Here is a 14,026-nt window from a genome sequence, read left to right as displayed (position 1 = left end):
AATATTTGGAATCTTCAGAAATAAATGGTAGAAAGTCTTTGAAAAAAATACTGTTATCCAAAAAAGACAGTGATGTATGTATTTACAAATATTGACTCCCTGAAATCTGAAAGCTAAAATGTAAAAATAATGTTACTGTACATGTCTATTCTGTTTTCTCTCTTGAATGAAAGGACTTTCATAATGTGAGCTGCCTGATGTTTTGTTGGTTTAGGGGTGTGGCCTTTGGTATAAGCCCTAAGGGGTTTCTCTCACACTCTATCACATTTTTTATTTTTTTATTCTATTGATGTATTCTGAGTTTCTATTTTGATCTGTGAAAATAAATGAAAAAATAAAATAAATAAAAAATAGAAATAACACAGATGACAGGTAAGGCCTAATGTTATGGAGCATTTTCAAGCAGGGCTTGGTTAAACAACAACATCCCAATATTTCACAGAGCACTGTTCAGTCCGTCATCAAAAATGAAAAGATAGTGTTTCCTTCCACGTTTTTAATTCGCATTTATAAGCATCGCATCAGACAAGGTTGTTGGAAATGGCAAATTTCGAAATAACCTCCTCAATTTCGCAAAAAAAGTTTTTACGCTCGCTTGAGGTGGTTTTTGGATTTTGCTAAAAAGAGTTAATGCGCAAAAAAGGAGATGGAAATACATTTGCCGAATTAGTTCTGACAAAGTGAACATTTACCTCACCTGACTGATCGGCTGTTTCTACTGACGCCGTCTTTCCGGATATTCCCATCTCACGCCTAGAATTGCCTTTCTTTCTTAACGTCTCTGGACTGCATGTAACATCACCAGTACAAGTTGACATGACAGAATAATTACAACTTGTCCGACAGCAACACATTCCTGAAAACCTCTTTTCTTCTTTCTTTTTGCAGATGTGTGGTCCAGCATAGTTTGTAACCTCTACTTCCTGTTTATTACAGCCGTGCGTAATGCCAACTTCTGTCAAGACTATGCTTGCCCTAGCCTGGTTAATTCGCTCCAAACCAGTGGATCTGAATTTTCTCTTTTGCAACATTTTAAAGGTTTGTTCAAAATTTGCATGACAGTTGAATGGAAACATGGCTTATGGCACAACTGCAAAGCTGGCAAGATATAGCTGTCATGCTAAACTGACAGGCCTTGAAGAGAAGCAGCCAAGAGATCCACAGCCCAGGTGGAAGAGGCTGTTGACAGGATAGCTACTAGTCATGCACTTTGTCAATTTAACTTTGGAGGAGCAACGAGAGGAAAGCCATTGCTAAAAGAAAACCATATAAAATCCTGTTTAGAGTTGCCACAAGCCATGAGTGAAGGCATGCGGAAGAAGATGCTCCGGTCAGATGAGACCAAAATGTAACTTTCTGGTGAAACACTGTATCTGGCACACATACACAGGCGCATGCAAACAAAATGTGTCATTGTTCTGTCCCCACTATAACATATACTGGTGTCAGGATCATGCGGTGGGGACAACCAGCCCCAGGTCCGGACTCGGATAAAATTTAAAAATCTGTTGCACAACTTAAATTGCCGTTCACAGATGCACTCCAGCAAAGAACAATTAGAACACAAGGGATTTATATACATAGATAAGTGAAGCTGGCAGAGACATACCCCAAAGTTTTGCCGTTGTAACTGTAGTGAAAAGCGGTTCTTCGGCACATTAAAGTTACACACTACTTCTTCTTGTTTTATAACATCCAACCTCGATTTGTGGTTGTGACTTAATAAAATTTTTTTAGCATTCTAAAGTATTTTTTGCATGGTTTTACCCATGATTTTACAGCGGTGCCAAATCCATGTTGGATTGGTATTTTAAAAGGTTTTATTTAAATGACATAAGTTGTGTAAATGCAATCTTAGCTCAGGCTTAACATCCCTTTTGCTAGAATATTATTATATGTGGATCTAAGACGGTGTTTTCTTTCTTGGACACACTAAGGTTGCTGTAACCTTTCCTTTCAACAGCAGGAAAGGAAAAGCACCTGCATGTCAGATCTATATTTACAGTAAACATCTCTGGTGATCAATATGTGGGACATATGGAAGGTTTTATGAACTCTTCATCCTCCTCCTGGCTGCTGGATACCTCAATCTAGAGGAGAATTCCCTCAGGTTTTAATATTTTTTTTCTGTGCAGTTGCCTAAATACAGGAGAACAAAACAAGGGTTTAAATAACAACCCAAAAAGGGTCTGCATTGTGATTAATGGTTTATCTTTGATGATTCTAGAGCTAAATTATTTTGCAACCTTGAAAAAAAAAGATTTAATAATGTCATTTAAATTTTTTAACAAAAATCTTTCATTCTGATCAGTAGAAACTTTGCCCTAAATGGGCTAAAATACATATAAGCATAGGCATTTTGTAATTTGCACATTTTCTTTTATTAAATAAAAGACTGAACTGATGATCCATGATTTTCTGTTTTTGTATGGGGAAAATGTGATGCAAAGCAATAGTTATTTTTTTTTAGCTGTTCTGAAAAAAAAAAAAAAAAACTATACCAGTGGCAGATGTGTGTTGACATTTCTAACTGAACAGAAGGCTACTAGAAAAAGGCTACTGGACTAAATGGGACAATATCAATAATCAGTTGAAATTGAGATGTATAAATTTTTTTATGAAATGTTAATGAGAACTACTACAGCAGAAGAACAGGCTTGTCTTCATGACAATCACTGATTTAAGCAGAATAAAGCTTTTTTGTCATTGCAATTGTACAATCCAAATAAATTTGTCTTCTGCAGTTAACCCATCCCTTAGGGAGCAGTGGGCAGCTATCGCAGCGCCCAGGGAGCAGTCTGGGGCTAAGGGCCTTGCTCAGGGACCCACAGTGGCAGTCTGTGGGGATTGAACCAGGTACTTACAGCCTTCTCTGAGTGCAAACTCGCTACTCTAACCACTGAGCCCCCCCCCCCCCCCCCCCCCCCCCTCCTCCTCCATTTTAGGGCTTTGATAACATCCTTGAAGTTACAGTGATTGGAAACAGTACTGTGATTTTATATCAGTTTTTTTTTAGCATATTTTATTATAGTTATATTTTATTACACATGCAGAGGTATATGAAATGAAGACACAATAGTAAGACTGAAGAATAGTATTGGTAATAGTGTATCTTATTTTTGTTGTTGGTCAATAAAGAACCTAACTGAAGGATTCAGCCACGTATTTGAAGACCTATACCTGCTAGCCCTTCGTCTTTTTGTTGCCAACCTTTTGGTAATTTCTTCTGCCTTTCTGTTGACTTAATCATATGATTGTTAATGTACCTATAAACAAGTGGTCTGGTGTGGGTTTTGTACTGTTGTCATTTGTCTTTGAATATAAGCTTCTTTTACGTATTATAGTCCCTTGTTCCCTTTTCACTCCCCTACCTTTTGCCAGGTTGCAGTTAGAACCAAGACATTGTTCCTAGCCTCTCCTGCCTTGTTAAATAAAGGTTACATAATTTTAAAAAGGAGTTTAGACGAGGATACGTTTTTTATTTTTTATTTTTTTATTGCAATGTGAGTCGGATGTCGAACATTCTCCAGCTTGAAGCATGGCGGGTGCCATATCATGAGAAAACAGGCTCATTGTTGTTTCTCTTTGCTTTTTTATCATTATAAATATAAAGATTAACATTTTTGCTCATATTTATGATCACAAAAAAGAAAACACACTGGCGTCATACCCTCTTCGTGGAGCCTCATGCGATCGAAGCAACACCATTCGTGTGTATGTTAAAATCTTAGGCACAAACAAAGGAAGTGTCTGATAATTCGCCTTTCTCTCCTATTTTTGTTCTGACCTTCTAAGACAAAGTATCTGGATGAGTATTGTGTTTCATGTGAATTAGGATTTTGTAAAAACAAAAGTGTCAGAACTTGATTTTTGGTGATTTTGGTTTTCAGTAACAGTGAGAGAATCCGCTCGCTGTATCATTGGCATCATACATTTCCTCTGTGTGCGTGTTTGTTTTGTGTTGCCGCCGCTCCACTCCTCCCGTGGAGCTGCGGCCTCGCTTTCCTGCTCACACACGCTGGCTTTGTCGGACGTTGTGATGGTGACCTCTTTGAGGCCGCGCCAGCACTTCAACATTTTCAGATGATTATTTTGACTGCTGATGGCAAGTAGAGCCCTCTTCTCAGCGGGTTGCGCTTAAGCGCAGCGGAGAAGCATTCCTTTGTTAAGTGTTTGAGTCGTACTTAAAGGATTGGACAGCTTCTGAACTGCACAACAATAATGTTTGGAATCACCAGCTGAATCGGGTCCGCTGCTCAGGAACCTTAAAGATGAAATCCTCCCAGGGACGGCGTTTGGGCTCCAATCCAGGAGCTGCTAGGGGTTCACTGTATGGTGCTGTATGTTTCACCCATATGATATTATATCCCTTTGACTGATCCCTCATTTATGTTGCCATATTTTATAGATTCTGTCAGGGCATGTTTAGATCTCTTCACCTGTACCTTGCATCTAAATCTTCACATGCAACCATGTCTGAGTTTCAGGATTCACGCTGGAATAAATCAGGAGTGATGTTTCTAGCACGATAGTTCCCATAGATCTCAGATTTTATTGTGCCTCTTCGCGGCGGCGAAGGGGAGGACAGGGAATGACGACCTCTGGTGGGCAGGTTCAGTGAACCTGCTAAAACTGTTACATAAAGTGGTGCAACATGATACAGTGGCAGAGCTAACCTCGTGATGATTTAATTCAGTTTAAATAAAGTCCTGTGCAAATCAGCTTGTCCATAACAGCCCCAGAAAACACACAGCTCTGGTCATTGTGAATCTCGGTTAAATTTGTATTAGATGTAGCACATGAAATAGCAATCATTTTTTAAAGTTTTAGCTCTGGGAACTGAGAACAGCTGCAGTGGTTGCTTTTGTGTCTGGACTATTTCTGTGTTGCATTATTATCCTGCTGAAAGGCCAAATGGCGACACACTGGCGGTTTTTTGGCAAAGGCTACCAATTTTTATTTAAAATGTTATATTTCAAAAGTTGTATTATGCACGGTACTCGAAGTATCTTTGGCCTTCAGGCCCAAAGCCTCACTCATCATCCTCCATACTTTGCAGTGGGCCTGAGGCGCTCTTGGATTTTACTTTAGTTTACTTTCTATTTTTTCTTTCTTTAAAACTTCTCACTGGATGTCAGTTTAAATTCAATATCTCTAGATCTTTTTCAGTACCGAGTTCCTCATTCTGCCGATGTACCTGGGATGTGAGAGATTACTATGGTGTGGAGGGTTTTCTTCACCCAAACCTGTGCTAAAACTAAAGTTGTAAATGCAGAGATAAATAAATGATTTAATAAACAGATAAATATAACAAATCAGTTATTACACGTCGTAATAATTCTCTAAAACGCTTCAAACCGTATGGTGCATATTTGTTGCATAGTTTTTCTATGCTCTTTTTATTTTATGTATTAATTTATTTTGTGAATTTCTTCAATTTATTGTAAGAAGTTTTTGTTGCTCCATCAAGGCTTTTTACTCGTCTTTAGTAGAAGTGCCAACAAAGGTGGCTTTGTGAATGTGTCCCTCTCTTCCTTTCTTCTTTTGTGATTTGAGGGCACAACTTCTTCCAACAGTGGATTTTGATGAATAGATCCCCCTAAAAGATCCCAAGTGAGACATTTCAAAGTGTCCGTCATGCTCTCCTGTTTCAGCACTCTGTGACTGAGAGGAGATGAACATCACTCAGGGATCCCCAAGGGGGAGAAATTCCTCCAGGACTTAGTGCTTTTTTTCCTTGCTCTTCTTCACAAATGAGTTCCCGAGCGATTTCCATTAAGAGAACTCCTTTTCGCAAGTTTCACAAAACCTACGGGGGCATGGTGTTTGTCAGGCAAACCTCTGAAGGTGTGATGCAGTCATAATAGCAGAAATTCTGACTTGTGTTGAGAACTGTACGATGTCTCTCGTTCAGTTTTAATCCTGGGTGGATTTGAAAGTTCGGATTCATGTCAGATTCAGATCGCTTCTCCTGGGTGCTGGCAGCCAGTGAGTCCCGTCTGAGCGCTGATCACGTGAGAAGAAATCTCTGATGGGTGTTGAATGTCAAATGTTTTTGGTTATATGATACATTAACAATCTACACATTAATTATGTAAGTTAGCGCTGCTTAAACTGACAGATGAAGCTGAGTTGTGTCTGCAACCCGGTTCTGCTTGTGCTGCCGGCTCGGAGTGAGTCCAGCTGTAGAGTATACCCACGCTTTGATGCTTTCAGTAAATCCAAACGTATGTTCCAGACAATGTTAGCGATGACTGGAACCAAAACCAGAGTATTCCACCCCGGCTGCAATTAAAAACAAACTGACAAAAGTTTCCTTTTCATTTTGTCATCTGCCATTTAAATTCTGGATACAGGAAACAGGTTTAAAACAATAGATGTCCGTGGTACCACAGTGTTCAGTGTTTTTTTTTTTTTAAATCACATTTTTAACCACTAAACAGTTTATCATGGGATAAAAAGCAACCTGGCACTGTTTGAAAATCTGAAATTTTATGAGCCATGCCTGATTACTTTAACCTGACAACAGCCAGCTGCATGTATCGCTCCGCCTAGCTCCACTCACACTCACATAGGCGGAGCGATACATGCAGCTGGCTGTTGTCAGGTTATGATTACTTACCTGACCCGAAGAATCTTGAAATCACTTAAACAAAACTTGTCTCAAGAAGCGACAAATCACTTTAGACTTTAGACTTTAGACAAACTTTATTGTCATTTTGTATGCACAGAGTGCGTACAGAACGAAATTTCATTTGCATACAGCTTGAGAATTTCAGTGAATTGCAGTGGATTTCAGAATAAAGTAACTTTGCAGGATTTATTCCAGCGTGAATCCTGAAACTCAGACAGAAATCGTACAACCACAGAAGATGTACAGAAATTCAAGAACAAGTAAAAAACAAAGTCATGGACTTTTATCAGTCTGGAAAGGGTCATCAAATTGCCCTTGGCTCAGTAAATTTCAGTGTTTCTGACTGAACAAGAAGAAAGATACAGGGCAAAGAATGCGGTTTAAGACAAAGTTCCAAGGCCAAAGCCATTTCTGACCAAAAGGAGCACATAATTTCATCACATGAATTAAAAAATTTATATCTTGATGATCACTGAGACAAAATAAAAGTGGAATGTTTTGGAAGGTTAGAGCCCTGTATGATGATCTGGATCTTTTATGCTTCAGACCAGTGACAACTTGCCAAAATTGATGGAAGGATGAATTCTGGGCTTTTTCAGAAATTCCTTAAGGAAAATATACACGCATTAGTTTGTGACCTTAAGCTCAATTGCACTTGAGTTATGCAGAAAGACAATGATCCAAAGCACTCCAGCCACACCTATAAATGGCCTGAATGACTAAAAACAATTAAGATTTAATAGAGGTCTAGTCAAAGTCTGAGGAAGATGTTTTCAACCTGTTAATGCTAGAAAACACCCTAATTTGCTTGATTAAAACAATCTTGGCAAAGATTGGACCAAGATTCCTCCATACTTAATCTCAATGCTTGTTATCGCAAACTCTTGATGTACAGAAAGTCACTACCAAGGGTGACTCAACCTGTTATTATATTTAATAAATGATTAAGTTTTTCGCATGAAAACAGTTTTTTTATGTCACAAGGTGACCTTTGTCTGACATTAAAGTTAGTTAGATTTTCGTCATCATTTTAGGGTGACAATAAAACATAGAGAAAAGAAAAACACTTTTTCATGGCACACTACTTGTTTAGAGACAAATCATGAAGCCATGCAAGTTTCAGGTGGTCCTCAGCATGTTAGAATATTACAGCGGCTTTCCTAAACTAACCCATTCTAGGTTTTTGAGCTGCATATCCAGGCAAATCCCAGACATGGCATTTATTTTGTTATCTTTTACGTTGTTTTGTACTGGGACTCCATCCAGCTAAACCTTTTATTGTGAAAAAAAAAAAAATAGATCTGCATCGTGGTCAGCAGACCTAGATCTGGATATCTGAGTTTTTAGTAAATAGCTAAAACTGCACCTTAACACAACTCATTGAGGGCGAAACAGTGGAGATGACACTCCTACACTTTTCTTCACCCTCTGGGTCAACTCATCACCTCCTGCCTGGGTGTTAACGAAAAGAGGAAGAGGCTGGCAGGAGATGGATGGGGGAGGTGTGGGTAAAAGGGATCACCTTGCCAAATCCCCTGTGAAGGCGTCCTCCTCTGTGCACTTAGCGCCGCAGCCGGAGCCAACACGTAGCAGGGTGTAGGGCTCCCTGAGGCGACACTCTGGCCCTGGCCTCCCCTGCTATTGTCATCTGTCCATCTCTCAGCCTCTCCACCCAGCAATGTGCCTGGAGGATACCTACTTCCTCCTTCCACATTCTTCCTCCCTCCATTACCCCCAGGAGGAGCGAGGGAAGTCGTGTTGAAGGGGACTCCCAGGAAAAGGTCAAGCGTGTATCGGTGTCCGAGTCCCAGCCGACAATCAGAGGATCTGTCAAGTTCTCCAGGGCAGAAGTGAAATAAACATCCAAATTTCCTTTAAATCCACAGTAAAATCTGAAAGAAGACTTTTTTTATCAGCCAAAAGGGGAAGATGACAGTGACAAGGAGGAGATAAGGTGTTGGCCCGTCACCCTGATGTGATCGCAAATATGTCATCGTGCCGAGACAGAGTCGAGCCGGGCCGTTTCAGTGAGTGCACCGGTGGCAGGAAGATGTATGGACGCAGTAACACAACCTCTGAGAAGTCGGGGAGTGGGAAACTCTGCCCATCAGGTTAGAGCAGAAGAATAGGGGCCACATGTAAACATTTAAGACTTGTCAGCCGTTTCTCCTCATGTCACTGAAACCCGGACCGGACAGTGGCTGCAAGCAACCGTAGGAAGGAATCTGATTTAACCTTTATCTGAATCTTCAAATACACTTTCAACTCAAACTGACTGAAAAAAGGCAGGAATCATATTGTTCGTAACAGAGGTCAGTCTGATTTTATTCACTGCAGATTCTTCATTTGTTTTTTTTATGTAAAAAGGACGTTGTTCAAACCAGATTTCAGCATAAACCGTTTTAAACAACCCACATTTTTCTTCCACCTTCTGAAATCAGATAAAACCTTTTTGGTTTTAGATCAGTTAGGATTACCAAAAGTATTTCTATTTGCTCAATGCTAGAATAATGACATGTTTTTTTTTTTTTACTTTCTTCAAGTTCCTTAATATTTTTTTGTATTTAGCAGAACTGCATTATAAGCTATATAACCCAGGTCAAAAGGTTTGTTTATCCTTCCACAATCTCTTCACAGTACTTTGCTGGAATTTTGTCCCATTCCGCCTGACAGAACTGGCGTAACGGAGTCAGGTATTTAGGCCACCTTCATCATGCTGGGTTTTTCTGAATCAGAATCAGAATGCCTTCTATTGTCATTTTACACATGTACAACAAGATTAAAGCCAACTCCAAACAGTGCAGAAATGTCCAAAATATATACAGTCTAAACATTAAGATCTAATGTCTTCAGTTCTGGGTGTTATGTACACTGCAGAAATGAAATATGTTTCTGTATAAATTGTTAAATATATATTTTGATGGCCACTTAAAAGCACAGACTTTCTTGCTCTTTAGCCTCTTGCTAGAGAGTAAACCTGCTGTGTGTTCAGGGTCATTGTTCATTTGGAAGACCCATTAACCTCCTGAGAACCAAAGAAAAAAAGTGTCTTACAATTTCTTTTTTTGTGTGATTTCCCATGTATTTGGACCTAAAAAAACACATTACAATTTTAATTTTTTTAAATATATTTTTAATTTTAATTTTATAGCATGTCCACTGTGGAGGACAACAGGACTATTTGCATGGGAAAATAGAACAGGTTTTAGAAAATGAAAAAATTTAAAAAGATTGTCTTGAAAGTGATAATTACCTAAGAACTGTCACATTTGATAAAAACAAATAAATATCTGTAACATTGTTCTGTTGTTTGATGCTTGCAACAGTAAAAATACATGTATTTAGTTCAACAATAAACTACAAGACATAGAACTAAGCAGTTCTGCATTTCATCTTCCTCTGGATATTTTAGCTGTGATAATCCTGTCTGACTGAATGGGATGATTTGCTCATCAATGCACACTTTGTCACACCTTGGAAGGCTGAGACAACCTTGCCTCACACGGTCAAGCAATGGTCTGACTCTCCAAAGAATGTCTGAATTCTTTGTCTCTTCAGTCACATCCAGGTCATTGACAATCTTAGCTTCTTAGCTTGTAGAACCTGTCCCATGTCATCTTCTTGCTAATGACTGGTTTTTTTTAGCCCAAAACATTTTCACTCTGGGATAGCCATGGCAGGCCATGTGGACTGATATGCCAAAGAAAATTTTGATTTCTTGGGCAGTAAAATTTGGGCTGTAAAATTTTTGAGTTCTTGGGGGCGAGTGTTGGCCTAGTGGTTAGAGCAGCGCGCTTGCACTCAGGGAAGGTTGCAAGTACCCGGTTTGATCCCCACTGCCTGCATTCTGGGTCCCTGAGCAAAGACCCTGAACCCCAGATTGCTCCCCAGGCGCCGCACATGGCAGCCCACTGCTCCCCAAGGGTGATGGGTTAAAAGCAGAGAACAAATTTCATTGTAATGTATGTTTCAATGTATGTTTCAATGACAATAAAGATGATATTACTATTATTACTAGTAGTATTCAGAGACACTCCTGTAGTTTGCAGCTGTCTTTGATTTGTAAAAGCTGCCAGATCTTCAAAGATTTTGACATCAATGTACTGTGAAAAGTACTGGATTGGACTCCAGTATTCACAGATTTTAGGGTCATTGTGATAGGCAGGAATCCCAGGTAGCACAGGTGTGAATCTTTTATAATGGGATGGGATGAGGGAAAAAAATAAAGTTAAGTTAATAAAAATCCTACATTTTTTACACATCAATTTTGATTAATGCCATAATTTCAGTGTCATGGGTATAATATTGACCAATCTCACAAGCATGTTTTTAGGCAACCTGCATACATTTAACATCTGTTATACAGACTACAAACTCTACAATAATCTACAGTAATATGATAATAAAATTTAAAACATTAGCTTGAAACTAAATAAAACATACAAGTTTGTCCTGGCCCACAGAGGACGACGACTTTCCCACTCCCTCTCTGGCTCTGACTCTGTCTTATGAGATTCTCCTACATTTTCTTCCGCTCCTTCTTCGTCACTATTTCCCCCTATCACAGGCTGATACTCATTCTCATCCTTTTCCTCATCTGACAGCTCCAAATCTGAATTTCCCTCCATTATCTGGTATAGAATCCTCTCTGCTTCGCTTCTGTCTCCGACGACAATGTCTGTCATTAAACACATTAACATGGTCCCGGTGTCCACTACAGTTGACATTCATTAAATGACTGTTATTTCAAAACATAAATAATGAAAGTGTTTTCAGATGTAATAATATTGTTGATGACACATTAATAAACAAGAATATATATAATTATCATGGTAAAAAAAGCTATAGATAAAGAATATTTGACTTACCTTTCCTCTTTTCATAAAATGTGGTTGTTAGTATAGCGACCATCTTGTGAGAGAAAAAAAGTAAAGTTCCCAGCTTGCAAACCTATCACATGATACATCACTGGAAAGCCCAGGATGTCCTCTACAGAACACTATAGGGCTTGATAGGGTAACTCCAGATACTTAAAGGAGATACATGTGGACAAAATGTCCACTACAGTGGACATAAATGAATGGGCCGGGTCTCAGGAGGTTAATGTCCAAGTTTTATCTTTCTGGCGGCAGATAGCTTGAGATTTAGCTTCAATATTTACTCTTGAGGTATGTTCACACAGAATGCGAACGAGACAAAATTTTCACCTCAATTGCCTGTCGTTAGGTGCTTGACATTTCACCTCTCTCTCGCAAACAATCTGCGCTGACAAAGAGTTGACAACGCAGCCATTTTCCCCCAGCTCGCTTCCACCTGAGTCCACCAGATCCTCCAGAGATGCACCTGGTTCGGTGAGTACCCCTACCTGCAGCTGCGTCTGGATGACGGTACTTCCTTCTTACCAGGACCATGGATGTGGAGTTGCTGCCCTGCGTCGGCCTTGGGGACATGAACTGCAGTCGTGTTCGTTCAGTAAAGTCATCTCATCTCAATAGAAATATAACCCAATTGTAATGTCTAAATTTGTAACGCATAAAAAAACTTTTGTGCTTAAATAAATGGACCAGGAGCACCCTTAATGCAATGCGAATGACAGAAAAGTTCAGATTGTTGAACTCGAGCAAATTTCACTTTGTTCTGTTTGCAGTTTTGCTTCACTCAATTCACCCAATTCGTGCCGTTCGCGTCACTTGAAACGCGTCCTTCCCTTCCCGGGTACACCGGTGCGGTCGGCCTACATATGTAGCAAACATTTTGTCGGAGGAAAGGGCCCAACCGAAGAACATCCTGACCCAATTCCAGCGACATCAAGTAGTGAACAGGTAAGAGTATTTTGGTGGCCGACATGTTAATAATGAAGCGCCTGCTACCATGATAGCATATAGGCTATCATGGTAGCAGGCGCTAACTTGATACCCTGCTACCAGGATAGCTTACTCAAAAACATTTCAAATAAGACAAACATTAAACATATTCCGATCCCTGGACGGTGATTACAAACAAAAAAACGGCCGACGACGCCATGACCGCCGCTTGCAGGAAAAACGTTTTCCGGTCTTTTTAAGCCCTCGACACTCAAGCCATCGTTTGAGCTGAAGGTTGGTGTGTTCTTCGACAGTTCGACCAGTAAACCGTGCGCCTGAGACATCGTCTTGGGAAAGTTTAACGGCTGCAAAGTCAGTCATATCACTGGTTCTGTTGTGAGTGTAATACCTGGTTGCTACGGGCGTTCTCTACCTGTATGCCCTACCCAAGCGGCAAAAGGGCCGTTGCTCTTGAGACGGTGACGTCACATGCGCGGTACGCTATTGTGTTTGCAACCGGACCGTTGCATGCTTAATTACATGTTTTTGCACTAGGTTGAGTTGATTTTAGCCATTTAGATTATGCTCATTTGATGACATGTTTACGAGCAATGTCAGGATGGAACAAGAGACGGGGAGATGGAGAAATGGATTGGGGATGCAACTGCTGTGATGCAGACGATGCTCTGGTCTGCTGTGGTGAAGAAAGAGCTGAGGCAAAAAGGCAAAGCTCTCCATTTACCAGTCCGGATATTTTCAGAGTCTCACCTGTGGTCATGAGGTGTCGAACATGACCAAAAGAACGAGATCCCAGAGACAAGCAGTTGAAATGAGCTTCCACTGGAGGGTGGCTGGGCTCAGCCTTAGAGATAGGATAGGGCGAGAAGCTCTGTTATCCAGGGGGAGCTCATTTCAACTCCAGTAGATTCACTGCTATTCCACAACAAAAGGAGCCAGTTGCAATGGTTTGATTCTGGGACTCCCAGAATTACTCATTCTGGGACTCCCCAAAATGAGCCGGAGGATATCACTGGGGAGGGGGACATCTGGGGTTCCCTCCTGGACCTGTTGTCCCTGTGACCCATTCTCTGATAAGCGGAAGTAGAAGGATGGCTTATTAAATGAGAAATTCCTAAATAAGTGAGGTTATTTTAAAACCATCTATAAAGGTTTATCATTTCAGGGATCCTTTGGTGCACAAACTGTGAAATAACTGGAATTAATCAGATGTCAGCACTTGATCATTGTTACCCCGGCTATGGAGTTGGTTTGGAAAATGAATGACTCCATGAAATTCAATTGTAATATAATGAATTATGCTTTTTTTTTTTTTAAATGCATAAATGTACTGACAGTTGTATTCCATTTTTAAATTGTTATGTAATTATGTGCAATTTAAATTAAAATTGACAGATCTGATGATTTATTTTGTTGAGATCTGGAAAATTTTAGAGTAAAATCCTTAAAAAATGGATGTCCAAAGTGCGGCCTGGAGGCCATTTATGGCCCTTTGAATAGTGATGTGCGGCATCCTAACTTCTAATCAAGAATGGTACAAATTTGTACAGTTAAGGGCATTTAAAGATAA

Source organism: Fundulus heteroclitus, chromosome 10 (genome assembly GCF_011125445.2).
Source record: "Fundulus heteroclitus isolate FHET01 chromosome 10, MU-UCD_Fhet_4.1, whole genome shotgun sequence".
Classification (NCBI taxonomy): domain Eukaryota; kingdom Metazoa; phylum Chordata; class Actinopteri; order Cyprinodontiformes; family Fundulidae; genus Fundulus; species Fundulus heteroclitus.
Note: the sequence above shows the minus strand (reverse complement) of the source record.